An 18,759-nucleotide genomic window follows, 5' to 3' on the forward strand; every position below is an offset into this window, starting at 1 on the left:
GGGCTGCTCCCTAGGCTATAAATAGCCGCCCCCTACAACCACTAGCTGGTTGGCTGCTCCGAGAGAAACCGACACTTGTCATTTGAGAGCAACCCATCCTCCGAGGACTTTGAGTGAAAATCATCGAGTGAGGAAAAACCCAAACCCAAACACCCACAAACCCAAAGTGATTGAGCATCACTGAAGAGATTGATCCTGCGTGGATCTGACGCTTGTTACCTTTGAAGACTGTGCTTCTTCCAGACGGTTAGGCGTCATGGTCTAGAGCATCCAAGAGGAATTGTGGATCGCCGAGTGACCGAAGTCTGTGAAGGTTTGGAAGTCGCCTGAAGACTTACCACGAGTGATTGGACGAGGTCTGTGTGACCTTAGTTCAAGGATAATACGGTGAGGACTTGGTGTCCTGAGCTGCGTGCTCAGCGACTGGGTGTCCGGGACTGTGTGTCCTCGAGTTTAAATACTCAGCTGCTCCAACCAGATGTACAACTAAGACAGCAGTTGGAACTGGTCTACCAAATCATTGTATTCACCAACCTTACTGGTTCTATTTCCTCAACTATTTCATTTCTTCATTACTGTGTTGAGTGATTGTTCATATCTGTGTTTGAAGATTTGACTGAAGACTTTCTCAATTTCCTCAGTTCAATTTCTTCAGTCTGTTTGTCTTCATCTTGTGTTATCCTGTGTTTACGCTTTCTGTACTCTGTGTTTGTCTTCATTTCATCATGATGACTACGTGTGTATTCTGTCATGCTTACTTCTGAGTACTTATTCTGCTGCAAGTAGTTCTTCGCTAAGGAATTTCCTCACCGGCAAATTCCTTAGTGAAGAATTCATAAAAATCGCCTATTCACCCCCCTCTAGTCGATATAACGCACTTTCAATTGGTATCAGAGCAAGGTACTCCCTTGTTCTATGTGATTTTGGTTTAACCACCTGGAGTTCTAGTTATGTCGACCGCAGGTATGATCAAGGTCTCTGCTGGGTGTCCTACCTTCGATGGCACGGAGTACCCCTACTGGAAGAATAAGATGCGAATGCATCTTGAAGTAATTGACAACGGTCTCTGGTATGTTGTGGAAAATGGTGTTCCCTCAGTCACACCTTCCCTGAATGTTGCTGATGTGAAGAGATTCAAGCAACTTGATTCTCAAGCGAAGAATATCATATGTGGTCATCTGAGTAAAGGGCAGTATGGTAGAGTGAGTGCTTTGGAAACTGCTAAGCTTATCTAGGATAGGCTCTCCAAAGTAAATGAAGGAGTCTCAACTCAACGTGACTCTCGTGTTGACGTTCTTTGCAATCTCTTCAACCGCTTCAAAAGACTCGACAATGAAAATGTTCAGCAAACCTTCGATCGCCTCACTGATATCTGAAATGAGCTTCAAGCGCTCGGTGCCACTGACATCACCGACCATGAGGTGGTGAAGAAATTGCTGAGATCACTCGATTCTTCATTTGACACTCTGGCACTGATGATTCAAGAGCGTGCTGATTACAAGTCATTAGATCCCACTGATATCCTCGAGAGGCTAAATACTCATGAGTTCCAGCTTGCTGAAAAGAGAGATCTCTATGGTTCAAGCTATGGCAAAACACGTGCCCTGAAGGCCAAGGCAGTGTCTGAATCTGAATGTGAAGATTCTGGTAGTAGCCTTGGTGATCCTGAAGAATTGAGCCAGGAGCTAGCACTGCTCGTGAAGAAGTTCCAGAAATTCTCAAGACGTGGTCGCTTTGGAAAATCTTCAAGGAGCAGTGATTCCTCATCAAGTGACTATAAGAGAAGGCTATGCCACAAATGCAAGAAGCCTGGTCACTACATTCAAGATTGTCCTCAGTGGCACAAGGAATTAAAGAAGAAGAAATACAAGGATTATAGTTCTGATGATGCCAAGAAGAAGAAGAAATCTTCAAAGTCTTCATCATCAAAATCCTCAAAGTCTTCATCCCACAAGAAGAGCAGCTCCAAGAAGGCTCGGACATTCATTGGCAAGGAAATGGATTCTGAGGCTGAACCTGAGGATCATGAGGAAGAGGAGGCATCCGAGGAATCTGAGTCAGGTGTGGCAAGTCTAGCTCTTGCTACCACATTTGTCAGCAAGTCTATCTTCAACTCTGAAGAAAATGGCAACACCAACAACGCTATTGAAGGCAATGATGACTACGCTCCCACCTATTGCTTCATGGCAAAGGCTGCTAAGGTAACTAAATACCCCTCCTCTGAATCAAGTGAGGATGAATCTGATGAAAATCTTAAGCCTAGCTACTCTAAACTTGCTAAGATTGCTGTGAAACAACAAAAGGCTATTGAAAAACTTCAAAACATGCTAGAGAAAAGTGATGATATGTTGGGTGATGAAATGGACCGCACTAAATACTTAACTAAAAATCTTCAGAGACTTCAGTCTAAGTTTGACAACCTTCAAAGTCATCATAAAACTCTCTTATTTGATCATGAGAAGCTTTCTTATGAATTTCTTCAAAGAAAGCAAGATCTTGAGAAGCTAAGAGTGAGTTATGAAGATCTTCAGAAGGAGCGCGATTCATTACTTGCTCAACAAATCAGCGCTACTCAGGAAGAATTTGATCCTCCATGCTTAAAGTGCATTGAACGTGAATCTGCTAATTCTTCACCTGAATGTTCAAATACTTCAAATGTTAAAAATTCTTCACCTGCCTCTGCTATCACTAATTCCTCATCTGAGGACATTGCTAGTATCACTGACAATGCAGGGCTGAAGGAATTGTATATGACAGGCTTGTACAAAAGCCTCGAAGGGCATCAGACTCTTTGTGATGTGCTTAAAAAGCAGATCCTCAACAGAAACCCTAGGAAGGAGGTATTGCCTTTGAGAGGAAACTCAATGCTGATGGAACATATTGGAAGCCTGAGCAGTACCCCAAAACCTCATGGGTTGCTGCAAAGGGACCTCCAGTTGATCCATCTAACTTATCTGGCTTTACATGTGAATCTCCTCATTCTTCTAATGAGTCATTTGACTCCAACTATAAACTGTTCAAAAATCAGAATGGTGAAGTATTTGCTAGATATGTTGGCATTAACTGCAGGAACGGTTCCCCTATGAAGAAAATCTGGGTTCCCAAAAGTTATGTTGAAAGTCTTCAGGTGAATGTCCTCATGACACCACCAGTGAAGAATAGGAACCCCAGATCAAACTCTTCATATGAACCAAATTCTTCATATGGATCCAAGTCCTCATACGGACAAAATTCCTTACGTAGATCAAATTCCACAAATGGATCAAAGTCCTCATATGAACATCATCGTGCTAACCCTTCTGTTTCGCAGGGTAGAGCTAAGGGCTATGAATATGCGCATTATTCTTCAAATCATTATGTTCATAAGTCCTCGAAGAATTTATCTGCTTATTCATATGCTTACCCTAACCCCTCTTATGTGAAGCAAAGTGGACTAGCTTCTATGCCACCTTTCTCATATGGTGCTTGCAGAGTGATGAATTCTTTGCCACCCCTTCAGATGTGGATGGTGAAGAAAAAGAACTAACTTCTTCCGCAGGGTCAGGTCTCCAGACGTGCTTTAACGTCTGAAGAATTTGCTGAGGGCCTGACAAAATGCCTGAAAGGACGCAGGCGAATCATGATGAAATGAACTTTCATTTCACACGTCCTCACACTGCTTATCTGTGCTATTGCTTGATGAAATTGAACTGATGAAATTGACGTCATATTCTTCACTGATGAAGTATATGAGTTCGTAAGATGCACTAATTCATCTGCAGGATGATCAACCCAAAGCAAACGAGTGGGTCCTCGATAGTGGATGTACAAATCACATGACTGGTGACAAGAACCTATTGATGGATGCTCCCTTAACACTGTCACATCTGAAGCATATCATCTTCGCTGACAAAGGCAAAAGTCAGGTATTGGGTCTAGGTAAGGTTGCGATCTCAAAGGATCGACACATGGACAAAGTCATGCTTGTCGAGTCCTTAGGATACAACCTCATGTCTGTCTCAATGCTTTGTGATCTCGATTTGGTTGTTGTCTTTGGAAGATATCGTTGTGTTGTGATCATGGAAGCTGACCATTCCAAAGTCTTCGAAGGCTTTAGGAGAGGAGATCTGTATATTGTTGATTTCTCTACAGGACCACAACCAGCCGTGTGCTTACTGGCAAAAGCTTCAGAAGGCTGGCTATGGCATCGATGACTTGGTCACGCAGGCATGAGGAATTTGCACACGCTTGCGAAGAAGAAGCATGTCATTGGCATTGAGAATGTCAAATTCCTCAAGGATCACTTGTGTGGTGCCTGTGAAGCTGGAAAAATGACCAAGGCCAAGCATCCAGCGAAGACTATCATGACCACTACTCGTCCATTCAAATTGCTTCACATGGACCTCTTTGGTCCTAATCATTACTCAACAGTCACTAATGATGCATCTCTATATGGCTTTGTTATTGTTGATGATTACTCTCGTTACACATGGGTACACATTGTCACTTACAAACATGAAGTTCAGGATGTCTTCAAACGATTTCCTCGAGAGCTTCAACCAACTTTGGTGTGAAGATCAAGCACATCAGGAGTGACAATGGAACTGAGTTCAAGAATCCGGTCTTAATGACTATCTTGATGAACTTGGTATTACTCATGAGTTATCTGCTCCTTATACTCCTCAGCAAAATGGCATCATGGAGCGCAAGAACAAAACTCTTGTTGAGATGGCTTGCACTATGCTTGATGAATACAAAACGCCTCATCATTTTTGGATTGATGGAATTGATACCGCGTGCCACATCATCAATAGAGTATATCTTCACAAATTCTTCAAGAAGACTGCCTATGAACTCCTCACTGACAAGAAACCCAATGTGAGTTATTTCAAAGTCTTCGGTGCTAAATGTTGGATTAGGGCTCCTCATCACAATGCTAAATTCGCACCGAAAGCACATGAAGGTTTTATGCTTGGTTACGAAAAGGACTCGCACACCTACAGAGTCTTCAACAACTCTCTTCACAAGGTTCTTGAAACTGTAGATGTGCGGTTCGAAGAAACTAATGGCTCGCAAAGAGAGCACCTACCTTCTGTGATAGATGAACCAGCACATGAGGATTCTATCAAGTTCAAGGCTACTTAGAATGTCATTCCTACCAAAGAATCTACTGAAGAATTCATTCCAGAACGCGAAGATCGTCGAGCTAATGCACTTGAGGAAAATGCTGAAGAAAATACTGATCAAGCTCCTCGACGACAACCAGCTCATCCTCGCGTTGCAAAAGAAGTGCAAGTTGAAAAGATCATCGATGCCATTGAACCACCAGGTCCTCTCACCCGCTCAAAAGCTTCACATTTATCTAACTTTTGTGGGCACTATGCTTTTGTGTCCATCACAGAGCCCACTAAGGTAGATGAAGCATTTCTGGAGCCTTAGTGGATTCAGGCCATGCAAGAAGAATTACATCAGTTCGAGCTCAACAATATCTGGGAACTGGTCAAACGTCCAGATCCTTGCAAGCATAATATCATTGGCACAAAGTGGATCTACCGCAACAAGCAAGATGAAAACGACCTTGTGGTGAGGAATAAGGCACGACTTGTAGCTCAAGGCTACACACAGGTTGAAGGAATTGATTTCGATGAAACTTTTGCACCTGTTGCTAGACTTGAGGCTATTCGCATATTACTTGCTTATGCTAACCATCATAATATCACCTTATATCAAATGGATGTGAAAAGTGCATTCCTCAATGGTAAGCTTGAGGAAGAAGTATATGTTGCTCAACCCCTAGGTTTTGAAGATCCAAAGAATCCTGACAAATTCTTCAGACTCAACAAGGCCCTTTATGGCCTCAAGCAGGCCCCTCAGGCGTGGTATGATACTTTGAAGGAATTCTTCGTGAAGAATGGCTTCACACCCGGTTCACTCGACCCTACTCTCTTTACTAAATGTTATGATGGTGAACTGTTTGTGTGCCAAATATACGTTGATGATATTATCTTTGGCTGTACTGACCAACATTATAGTGATGAATTTTCCTATATGATGAGCGAAGAATATCAAATGTCTATGATGGGAGAGTTGAAATTCTCTTAGGTCTTCAAATTCGTCAACAGCACAATGGCATATTCATATCTCAGGAGAAATACCTCAAGGATGTTCTGAGGAAATTCGGCATGCAAGATTGCAAAGGAGTCAAAATTCCTATGCCCACAAATGGCCATATATCACTGATGAAAATGGTATTGACTTCGATCACAAGGTATACCGCTCCATGATTGGTTCTTTATTGTACTTATGTGCATCTAGGCCAGATATAATGCTTAGTGTTTGCATGTGTGCCGATTTCAAGCTACACCGAAGGAATCACACCATAAGGCTGTGAAGCATATTCTTCGATATCTAGCTCACACACCAACACTAGGACTATGGTACCCCAAGGGCTCCACTTTTGATCTCATTGGATATTCTGACTCTGACTATGCTGGTGATCGTGTGGACCGCAAGTCAACATCTGGTACTTGTCATTTCCTCGGACGACCTTTGGTCCGTTGGTCCTCGAAGAAACAGAACTGCGTATCACTGTCTACTGCGGAAGCTGAGTACATTGCTGCTGGTTCTTGCTGTGCTCAATTGCTGTGGATGAAGCAAACTCTCAAGGACTACGGCATCAACGTGAAGAATGTGCCTCTCTACTATGACAATGAGAGTGCCATCAAGATTGCTCACAACCCAGTTCAGCACTCGAAGACAAAGCACATTCAGATTCGTCATCATTTTCTTCGCGATCATGTGTTGAAGGGCAACATCTTTATTGATCATGTGAAGACTGAAGAACAGCTAGCCGATATCTTCACAAAGCCCTTGGATGAGAAGAGATTTAGCAAGTTGCGGTGTGAGCTAAATATCTTAGAGTCTTCAAATGTTCTTTGAAAAAGGACACTCATCCTAACACTTATGCAAAATTGATGACTTAGATGTACAACACATGAAGAAATGTTTTTCTTCAATCAATGAAGAACAACACTCTAAGTGTGAAGAAATTAATGAAGAATTTGATTCTCAGAACCCTATGACAATTGTATGCGGTGTCTGAAATCATCATTCTTATACGGTGGGTCATGCCACCACCAAAGTTGTAAATCTTAAATTTGAGTTTTTCCTCAGTTTTTGAAATTCTTCAACTTTCCAAAATCTTCACTATTTCCGTCGTTTTTCTTCATTGGCTATATATATATATATGGGTTTATGTCCTCTACAGCATTCACTTATGGCTATTTCTTCAAGTTGCATTTTCTGCTAAGTGAATGTGATCGGACCCTTCCCCCTCTATGCTATACTCAACCCAATCTATTCACAAATTCTTCATGTGCGTTCTATTTGAAACTCGTTCAAAATCTTCACTGTGTCCTTGTCAGCTGAAGAAATTGCGAACGAAACTTAAAATCTTATCTTATCCAAATTTTTGGTTTTGCCGCTCAAACCGTCCGTATCCCACGATAGAATTATCTATTCACCCACGATCTCCACTTTTCTGTTCATGGGTGACACATGTCAAGCGAATGAGAAGGGTCAGGGGCACGTTCGTCCTAAATCTTTGGGCGAACAGTTTTTCACTGCGACTATAAATACCCCCTCACCCCTTCCTCACTTCCTTTACTCCGCTCGACCGCTCTCTCTCTCTCTCGCTCGAGCTTCTCAAACCCTAGCGCCGCCGCTACTCCATCGTCGCTGGTGAGGAAGAGCTTCACTACCTCGACCTTGTCGCCATCGTACTCGCGCCGGCCGCAGAAATCTTCACTCCGCCGCCATCGTAGTTGTCTTCCTCCGCCAAGTTAGGGCGTGGAAGATCTGAACTGACAAGCTTCAAATCTACACTTCTCAGTTTGTCGTGTTCTTCAACCAGGGTAATTAAAAGTTACTTTTACTGCCCTCTTTGATTCAAATTTTCTCTACAAAATCTTCAAAGGTGTTTTATTCTTCAAATCCTCACACACAAAACACCTCACTAGTCATCTGCTCTTGATTCGTTTCTCTAAGCATCATTTATCTTCAAGATTCCTCAATTGTGTGGATCCTCAATCTATACAACTCTGGAACCTAAGACAAAGAACGTTTAGTGAAATTCTTCAAGGCTCATCTGGTCAAATTCCTCAAACTTGTTATTTTTGAAAACCTTCTGAGAACACATATGACCTCTTCAAATTCCTCGCAACTATACTCTGTTCACAGGTACTCATGTCCGCTGCTGAATCACTAGGTTCTCATCAACTTAACTCATTTGCAGCGTTCCTCGAAGAAAAGTTGCATACTTCTTCAGAGAATTCGATTGTTCAAATTCCTCAACTGAAGAATATGGCAGACGGTAAGAAACCACAGAAAGGAGGAAAGAGGCCTGAGGTCATGACTGCGTTTGAAATACCTGAGGACATCTATGCTGACTATTGCACACCTAATGAGGCTAAGTTCGGAAAGGAGAACAAAAATCTGCGCAAGGTGCACATACAGAGGATTGAAAGGAGATGGGCAAGAGAATGGAGGGAGTACAGATATGTAACTTCAAAGTATATGAAGAAATTCGCACTAAATCCTCCATGCCCAAGAGCTCATTTGGCACCTGGCCAAGAAGCTGACCCCACCAGCATCAAGCGTGGTTAGGATTTCCCTGAAGAATGGGCCAAACGCCAAGCCAAGTTGGCAAGCCAAGCCAAAGAAGCAGTGACGAAATTCAATGAAGACTCTGCTACTGCTGCTGCCACTGAGGCCTCTGTCAGGCCTAGAAAATCAATGGCAAAGAAGCCCGCTCACAAGCCAAGTGCTTCACCAACTGTGCCCTCACGGCCAAGTTCCTCAGCAATGCCCTCATGGCCAGATTCTTCAAAGCCCTCACGGCCAGTTCCTCATGTTGCTCCTGCTCCTCCGAAGTCCTCAGCTCCTCCCCCAAAGTCCTCAATTGCTCCGGCAAAGTCCTCAACACCTGTACATCTGGCCACATGCCAAAGGACTGCAGGCATCTCTATTGCCTCTGGTGTCTCAGTGAGTTCCTCAGCTGCACCAAACTCTTCATCAGGCCCCACACTGCTGAAGACAAAGGCAACAACTGGTCGAGGTCCTCGGCCAAATATGAAGAAGAAACAGGTTGCCTTCCAAGTACCATCTAACGATGAAGCTGATGATGATGAACTTGCAGAAATCATCAGAGACAGGCAAGAAAGGGCCCCTAGAGCCAAAGTCACAAATGTGCCACTGCTTTTGGATCCAAAGGCGATCCTCGACTACATTGATCTCTGGCATAAGGACCCAAACACTCCTACGCCTGATTTTCATTTGACTCCTGGCCAAAGTAACATGCTGACCCATTTCATCACTGAAGAGAAATGGAAATTTGAGAAGGCTAGACAAATCAAGAAGGCTCAGTTCAGGAAAGAGAAGTTCCTGAGGAAAAACGTTGTCAAAATGACAACTGATGAACTCCTCAAGATCCAGTCTGAAATCAAATCCCTCAGCGATGATTTCAATGCTTATTATGCTGATTGGCAAGGAGCCAAAGTCAGGTTTGTTAAACTGACTGAGAAGTTCACCAATGTTGTAGCCCCATCGCAACAAGAAATTCCTCAAGCTGAAGCCTCTACTCAGCAAACTAAAGAACATGCCAGCACCGCTAATGACTTTCAGGCTGCTGATGGAAATGCTAGTTCTAGGGCTGATGACTCCATTCCAGCTGCTGAAAACATTGCCAGGGCATCCACTAGTGGTGCGCCTGAAGAAAATGAAGAAGTCAGGGAAACTGCATCAGTTGTTCCTGAGGAAATTCAAACAGATTCCTCAGCTCCTCCTGCGCCTACACCAACTCCTACGCTTCCATCTGCATCAGATGTGAGGAAGACAAAGGCTGCAAAGAGAGCTGCAGTGAAGAAAAGGAAAGCATCATCTGCTTCAGATTCTTCAGCTCCGAAGAAAATGAAACCTATGACCAGCTCACTTGAAAATCCAACTGATGCTGTTCTGATTTCCACCCTTCCATCAAAGGACCTTGTTCCTTTTGGTGAGGAATATGTGATCCCTAGCAGATCTGATGAAGAAAATCATTTTGCTGCTTCGTCAGAGCAGATTGATGAAGAAACTGAAGTGGATGCGATCCCTTCAACGCATGTTGCTTCCTCGCCAATGCCTCAGTTCACAGCTGAAGAGGCTGGCATTGAATAAATTGAAGATGAAGATGTGGATATTGGATGCACTACGCCTGTGATGAATGATGACTTTTGGGAAAGTCAGCATCCCAATTCTCCACTCTTCACCCCAATACAACAAATATCTCAGTCCCATGCACCAACCGTTCAAATAGGCTCTTAAGAAACTCATCCTACCTCATCTGTGCATGAAGAAATTCCAGCCACTAGTGCTGAAGAAACTGCTGCTGCTGATCCTTTGAACATGCAGACTGCCACTGAAGAGGAACCAGAAATTCCTCAGCCTGAAGAACCGGAGATTGCGATTCCTGAGGTTGTGATGCAACTCACTGACACTCCTCTGCCCAAGCCAAAGGATCCATTCTTAAAGAAGCAAAAGTTCAAGGCTGATGATTTCTTCAATGAGCATGTATTCTTCACAGACTACAATCCCTATGATTCTGCTCGCATAAGGAAGAGGCGGTTCTGGACTGCTAGTCAAGCAAATTTCTATTCCTCAGTGCTATTTAACAAAGAAAAAGTCTTCGATCATGAACACATTCCTCACGTGGACATGGAATCTCTGCCAGGCTTCGAGCCAGTCCTCAGTGTTCTTCACGATGCTGGATTGCTGAATTTTTGCACTGACATCTGTGATTGGAATGAAGAACTCATCCTTCAATTCTATGCAATGCTGCACATCACAGGAAATTCTGAAGATGTGAACTCATGGGTGCTGGACTGGATGTCAGAAAATACTCACTACAAGGCACCTGCAACTGAATTGCTTCGTGCCCTCCCACTCAGTCCTCCCCTTGAAGGTGCTCGTTGCATCTACAATGAACCTAAGCTTACAAATCATTACATGCAAGTGCTAATGAAGCCCTTGAAGCCAGGGCAAGCCCCTCGAACCAAATTCCTCGTCAAGGAATTACTGTATGTGCCACGGACTGTCTATCGCATTCTGACGAAGACAATGAGTCCTATCAAAGGCCACGACTCAAATGATGAAGAAGTCGTTGGCATCATGAAGAATATGCTTTTCAATATCATTCATGGCGTTCCGGTCAACCTTCATGATTTATTCATGAGGACTCTGGCCAATATTGCTATGTCACCTTTTGAGCTGAAGCCTTATGCACCATGGATTATGAGGCTCATCAGGACAAGGTCTTCACTCAATTACAAGGCTGATACTCTGAACCACGGCAGCTACTTGCCTCCAATTGAAGTCCTCAAACAGACATTTTCCTCAGTTGATGACAAAGGCAAGGCAACTGCTGTGATAAATGAAGGCATTCGTCCATTGGATGGTCAATTTCGCAAGGCTGCATCCTACTCCACCAATGATGACTCTGCCACACATGACACTGCCGCCAACACCTCTGCCAAGCAAATTCCTCAAGCCACAACACCCAGGGTGATGACTGATCGTGAGTTATTCCTCAGTCTTCATCAGAAAGTTGATCGCAATCATAAATGGGTCAAGCATCAGTTTGGTTCAATTCTTCACAACATGACCTCCACACACAATTCAGTGAAGAAAAACCACTACTACCTCCATGAAACCTTCAACCTTACCTGGGCTGTTCTATCTCATGTCTACAACGCAGAAGATCTGAAGAGAATGGGTCTGAAGGAAGAATTTGACTGGTCTTCACCTCCACCGAAGAAATTCAAGAAGGTCAAGGTTCCTTCCTTGGTGGCCAGCTCCTATTCTTCATCGCGCGACACTGATGAAAATGAAGACTTGGACGACACTGTGGCAGTCCCTACTACGACAACTGACCCAAACAAAGCTGACGCTCCTCCATCAACTTGATATTCTTCAGGGATGTTAGTCCTCAGTTTCGATCCTTTTGGTCATTCGATGACAAAGGGGGAGAAATCTGAGTTAGTCTTCAAGCGGGTCTATTATATGGGCATTTTTTTGCTAAGTGACAACTCTCGCTCTTCTGAAACTTTTATTGGATCGAGTTGTAATCTTAAAACCAATGGTGCTCTGATACTTTTGATGCACTGTGCTCTGATACTTTTGATGCACTGTGCTCTGATACTTTTGATGCGTTATTCTGCATGCTTATTCCTCGTTAATATTATTGCACGCATGCTGAATTTCTTCAGGCACCATATTTCATCATGCATTTCAAATTCTTCATATTATATGTCACATGCATGTATGAATTACAAGATATAGGGGGAGGTCTCCATGATTCAACTCTTCAAGTGTGCATTGCTTCAAAAGCAAATTCCTCACTATGCACTTCTTCAGGGGGAGTTCTTCTATATCTTGCAATCAAATTCCTCAATATCAGTACTTACACTTCATATGTTTATCCCCGTTGAAAACTTAACATATATTGTCATCAATCACCAAAAAGGGGGAGATTGTAAGTGCATCTAGTGCCCCTTAGTGATTTTGGTGTATTGAAGACTTATAGGTTAAGGGACTAATGTGTTTATGAGTGTACACAGGTCTATAAGTCTATGAGGAGTTTGATATTTACAGAGAAAGTCAACCCCTAAAAATGAATATCTTCGATTGAAGATTTTGGTATTCCTAAAGACTTTCATGAAGACTTTGAAAGTGAAGAAATTGGTGTGTCCATGAAGACTTGATATTCATGCAAGGAATATGAAGCTTGAAGACTTTCGTTTTCATAGTTTTGTTTTTCTCCTTCTTGAGTCATACGAAACACCGTACTGTTAAAGGGGGTCGAGGAAATACTAAAGAAAAATTTCCGTGTGATGCTCAACTCAGAATCCTACACCTACCAATCCCTTCGGGTGAAGCCATTGGAAATCTCATATAGTTCAGTCAATTTCTTCAGTGACAGAGACGAAGTTCTTCTGGTCACTGAGGAATTTGTTCTGACTGAGGAGTTAGGAATTCGCCAGTGTGGATTGCCTACACAGTGAGGAACATGATAGCCCTGAGGAATTTGAGAGTCAAAATTCCAACCGTTGCTATGCTGCGCGCCAGCTGTCCCAAAATATCTTATCCACCTAACGGTCATATCATCGAAGGGCATTTATGTCTTATCATGTCGGGCTGCTCCCTAGGCTGTAAATAGCCGCCCCCTACAACCACTAGCTGGTTGGCTGCTCCGAGAGAAACTGACACTTGTCATTTGAGAGCAACCCATCCTCCGAGGACTTTGAGTGAAAATCATCGAGTGAGGAAAAACCCAAACCCAAACACCCACAAACCCAAAGTGATTGAGCATCACTGAAGAGATTGATCCTGCGTGGATCCGACGCTTGTTACCTTTGAAGACTGTGCTTCTTCCAGACGGTTAGGCGTCATGGTCTAGAGCATCCAAGAGGAATTGTGGATCGCCGAGTGACCGAAGTCTGTGAAGGTTTGGAAGTCGCCTGAAGACTTACCACGAGTGATTGGATGAGGTCTGTGTGACCTTAGTTCAAGGAGAATACGGTGAGGACTTGGTGTCCTGAGCTGCGTGCTCAGTGACTGGGTGTCCGGGACTATGTGTCCTCGAGTTTAAATACTCAGCCGCTCCAACCAGACGTACAACTGAGACAACAATTGGAACTGGTCTACCAAATCATTGTCTTAACCAACCTTACTAGTTCTATTTCCTCAACTCTTTCATTTCTTCATTACTGTGTTGAGTGAATTTTCATATATGTGTTTGAAGACTTTGACTGAAGGCTTTCTCAATTTCCTCAGTTCAATTTCTTCAGTCTGTTTGCCTTCATCTTGTGTTATCCTGTGTTTACGCTTTCTGTACTCTGTGTTTGTCTTCATTTCATCATGATGACTACATGTGTATTCTGTCATGCTTACTTCTGAGTACTTATTCCGCTGCAAGTAGTTCTTCGCTAAGGAATTTACTCGCCAGCAAATTCCTCAGTGAAGAATTCATTAAAAATCGCCTATTCACGCCCCCTCTAGTCGATATAACGCACTTTCAGACCGAGGCCAGGCGGGCGCCAGGCGGGCGCCGGCCTGCGCAGAGTCCTTGTTTCCTCTTTGGTGCAAAGGGGGCAAGCGCAGACAAGAGTATCAAGCAAATGCAACCATTTCGGTGCAACAAGACCAAGACCAGCTGGACGGCAGGATGGAGGTCATCGTAGAGCCCAAGCCGGCGTCATCGTCAGGGTCTTTGGCAGGCGAGGACCAACTTTAGTCAGGATAAGTGTACTAGATGTTCCCCTTCAAAATGGCCAATTGTTGGCTCCCTTCCCGCTCAATATTTGGGAAGAGGCCCAGGGCCTCCGCCTATAAATAGGACTAGCCACCCACAGGGTGAAGGGAAAGGGGATTTTGGGCATCTGCATCTGGAGATAGAGAGAGAGAGAGAGAGGCAATTGAACTCCCCTAGCAGTTCATCGCTCCAGCCAAGAACAGACCCTCGCGAGGCTGTTCTTCCTTGTACTGCTCATCATCATCAGCCCCTGAGGCAATCCACACACGACAAGATGGAGTAGGGTATTACACCACCATGGTGGCCTTAACCAGTATAAATCTCGTGTCCCTTGTGTTGTTCTTCGTGTAGCTTTAGATCCTTGCGAGGCGATGAGACACGGGTAGGCAGGAGGTGTGATCTCCGCGTGCACCCTAGAGTTCGAACCTTGAGGGTCTGCCGGAACCCGAAATCCTACAGGGAGCACCTCATATTCTCCCGTGCGAGAAAACATAAGGTGCTATCGCAGCTTCGATGCTATGGTGATATGAGCTTGGAGGTCGTTTGATCTGAGATCCAATGGCATCTGAGCAGTCTTTGTGCTTGTAAGCACTGGCCGAACTCTTTTGGGGTTTTTCTGCAAAAAACCATTCGAACCACCGAGGAGGTGTTGGGTCACAAATCCAACGGCTCCAAAGAGCTTGTATCACGAAAGCATCTAAGGAATGGTAGCACATGATGTTCTTACATACAGGAGAATATGATATCCTCCTTCATCTTAGATGCTACGGTGAGACGAGCTTCGAGGTCGTTGGGATCCAAGGGCATCTGAGTAGTTTTTGTACAAATTGTGTGCAGTTCTCAAACTCATCAAAGTTTCATGTAAAAATATTAAGACACATTATGTGAGCTTCTATATCTCAGATCTACAAGCTCCAAGCAACTCGTATCAGCATATAGCATCTAAGGTATGGGGGCACATGATATTCTCCCGGGGAGGAGGGGTGGGGGTGCACAACCAATCGGTGGTTGGGAGGGTGGGGACAAATATAATCTAAATAACCCTAAACTGAGCTCCACAATTTTATCTAAGGTCGAGGGGTTGACCCCCGACAATCATAGCTCCGCCTAAACACAACATTTGCATGTACTGTAGTACTACACTTAATATTCATGTTTCAGTTTCATGTTCATTTTAATTACTGAACTGAGGACCATGCATGTCTTACATTTTACTCCCTTCGTTCCTGAATATTAGTCTTTTTAGAGGTTTCAAATGGACTGGCACATACGGATGTGTATAGACATATTTTAGAGTCTAGATTCACTCATTTTGCTCCGTATGTAGTCACTTGTTGAACTCTCTAAAAAGACTAATATTTAGGAATAGAAGGAGTATTTTTGAATTCGTGTCATACATGCATGGTTTGGAAAAATAGATGCACTATACTTATTGGATTGTTGTTGTGTTTGTGCATGTGTGTCTCTGTGTGTGTGTGTGAGTGTGTGTGTGGTCATATGCTTGATACATACAAAGTTTTCTCACCTCCATATTGTTCATCTTTTAAATTTGAATTTGCATTGGAAAACTTACTAGGGATACCATGAAATATGAAATCCACGTTGAGATCACTATATCACAAACTCACTCTAATTCAACAACTCGTCATAAATCAACTACCACGTTGAGATTAGTATTTGCAAGCAAAATATGGGTATTGTAATACACATAGATTCTTTCGGCAATTTAAAAGGTTCCTTCCGTATTCTCGAATGGTAGGACACAACGGCGTACCAGCCAGACCTTGGCTCGTGTTGATCCTAAAAAAAAACCGGGCTCGTGTCCTTCGATGGCGTGCGTGGTACGCACATTAGGCAACCCCAACCAGTCAAGCCTCAGTGTTTCAAGTCGAAATATCTGGCGGCCAGAATTCCAGCCCTAGGAAATTCCCCTCGTGTCCCCGGTCCATAATGAGTACCGATGAACAACGGAGGGATGCTTTAGTAACTAGACAACGTTACCTACCATGCTGAGCACGGTTCAATTCCCTCGGTCGCCGCTCAGCAAGGTCACCCGTCAACTGCGTTGCCTAGTACTACTACTACTACACCAGGATGAGCACACAATTGAGCCCGTTTGTTCGTGCCTAGTACTTGAGTTAATATATCAGGCAATGCACTGGTACGGAGGGATTATCCTGTTACTCTGCATATAAAACTTGTCTGAAGTCTAACTAAGCAAAATGTTTGACCAAAACCTTTCTTAAGAAATACAACAGGACAAATGTACAGCTTGAAAATTTATTGCATGATGCAAGTTATGATATTGTTTCGAATCCTAGATCTTAAATTTCAGAAAATCCAAAAGTGAGCATAAATTCTTGAAACTGAGCATGGTCACGTGATATGGCACAAATGTTACTTTGTAAGTTTTTTCTTCAATTTGAGACAAGCTGCTTATGACAAGTTGCACAAATGAAGAGCCAAGGTACTTTGGAACAAAGACCTGTTACGTTAAGGCGAACACTTTCACTATTGAAACCGTGGGCGTTTATGTACCGCCACGAGTCCCCGCTTCTCATTGGCAGGTGCCGTCCAAGCAAGCGTGTGAGTCGACGGGAGGCGTGCGAGCAGACCGCTGTGCCAGTTGACAGGGAGGCATGCGAGCAGACCGTTGTGCAGGCTCACCGGGAGGTGAGCCCTTTGACCAGGCTCCGCCGCCCACCTTCGTCCCAACTGCTCCCACTTTTAATGTCGCCGGCGCCGCAGTTTAAAATCAACCCCACACTACCCGGTATCGCTACAATCTTCTCTCCTCCTCTCCGATTCTCCTGTCGTCTACCTCCAACTAGCCTTACCTAAACGTACACCATGCCGCATCACGATGGCATGCCCTTAGTGTTCCAGTTTCCTGAGGAAGACACCCAGCCGGAGTCTCAAGAACATAAGGCACTTTGGGACGAGCTTGAACTGGCCTTGCGGGAAGACGCGGCGCCTGTCCCCGCTCTCGTTCCGGCTCCCGTCGCCCCGACTGCGCCAGCACCCATCCTCGTGACATTGATGGGCTGGGAGCCGCACATTGTCGCCGAGCTTGATCCCACGGGGTTCCACGAGGTCCCCGCCGACTTTCACGCACCCGTGCACCTGCCAGCGCATGCGCTTGTGCGTGCACTGACGTGCACGCCCGTGCCGGTGCCTGTGCACCTGCCAGTGCATGCGCCTGCGCGTGCACGGACGTGCACTCCCGTGCCGGTGCCCGTGCACACGAATGTCTCCGCCGCGCCGTTGACAGCACATGTCCCCGCGCGGGTGCCAGTGCCCCCCTCAGCAGCATGGATGGCCGCCGTCGACCGCTTCCTTGCACCAACGCCAGTCGCCTCCTCCCGCCAGTTGTCTCGCTCCAAAGTCCAGAACATTTTGGCCTTCCTTGAAGCTTGGCCAACGTCCAGGAGTACGCCGACAACGGCGGAAGACGCCGCCGTCGCCGTCGATCAGTGGCCCGACGACACACAGAGCACGACAGAGGAGCCGCTTCCCACCGTGAGACGCCCCCGCCGCCGCCGCGTAATCTAAATTTGCCATGAAAAACGTTTTGATTGCCATGCTTAAAATCCGAACGTTTATCATTTCCGTTTATTTTATATCGATCGTCGTATACTTTAAAGTCGGAGTCAGACTGAACGAAATCTATGGTTTGTTCGATTGAATGTTCTGCTAGAGCCATATCAAATTAAATATAAAATGTCATCAAGCCACATGTATTCCTTGTCATCCAACGACCTAGACTGCTTCAATGTCGAGCGCTTAGCACGTTTAGCGTGCAGTTAATTTCATGCCAAAAATAGTGCTAATCACATAATAACACACAAATAATATCCTAGTACTTAATATCCGCATGCACTTAATATACTTCCAAATTAACTGCTAGTACGTGAAACTGGTGCCATGACTTTGAACGCGTCCAGATATGGTCAACGGCAACATCGCCCGCGAGTTCTTCATGTTTTCCCGTGCGTCTAAACGCAGAAGGGGAGGAGAGAGAGAGAGAGCACACATGGAACCCACCAGTAAGTGAAGGCGAATAGTACTAAAAATAATATTACATGTTATCCATTAAATAGGTTGTGGTAATATAAAAACATTATGTGAACAAAGGGGGGTACAACAAACATTGTTATTCTACATATGTTGCCTATTGACGTGCAGCTTGAAGGCCCGGTCGCATGTTCGATCCTCGTCCTTTATTTTTTAATTTGTATATGGGTCCAAATTTGTTTCATGACATGTGGGCCCCTCGGTGTGTAGTTTGTAGCACTTTAATTTGTGGGTCGAAATTTGTTCCATTCCAAGTGGACTATCGGTGTGTAGTTTTGTAGCTTATTTATAATAATTAAGGAAAACAACATAGTTTTTTGCACTAATACCATGGTGCGACGTTGAAGGCGAGAAAGGGCGTG

Source organism: Triticum dicoccoides, chromosome 3B (assembly GCF_002162155.2).
Source record: "Triticum dicoccoides isolate Atlit2015 ecotype Zavitan chromosome 3B, WEW_v2.0, whole genome shotgun sequence".
Classification (NCBI taxonomy): Eukaryota; Viridiplantae; Streptophyta; class Magnoliopsida; order Poales; family Poaceae; genus Triticum; species Triticum dicoccoides.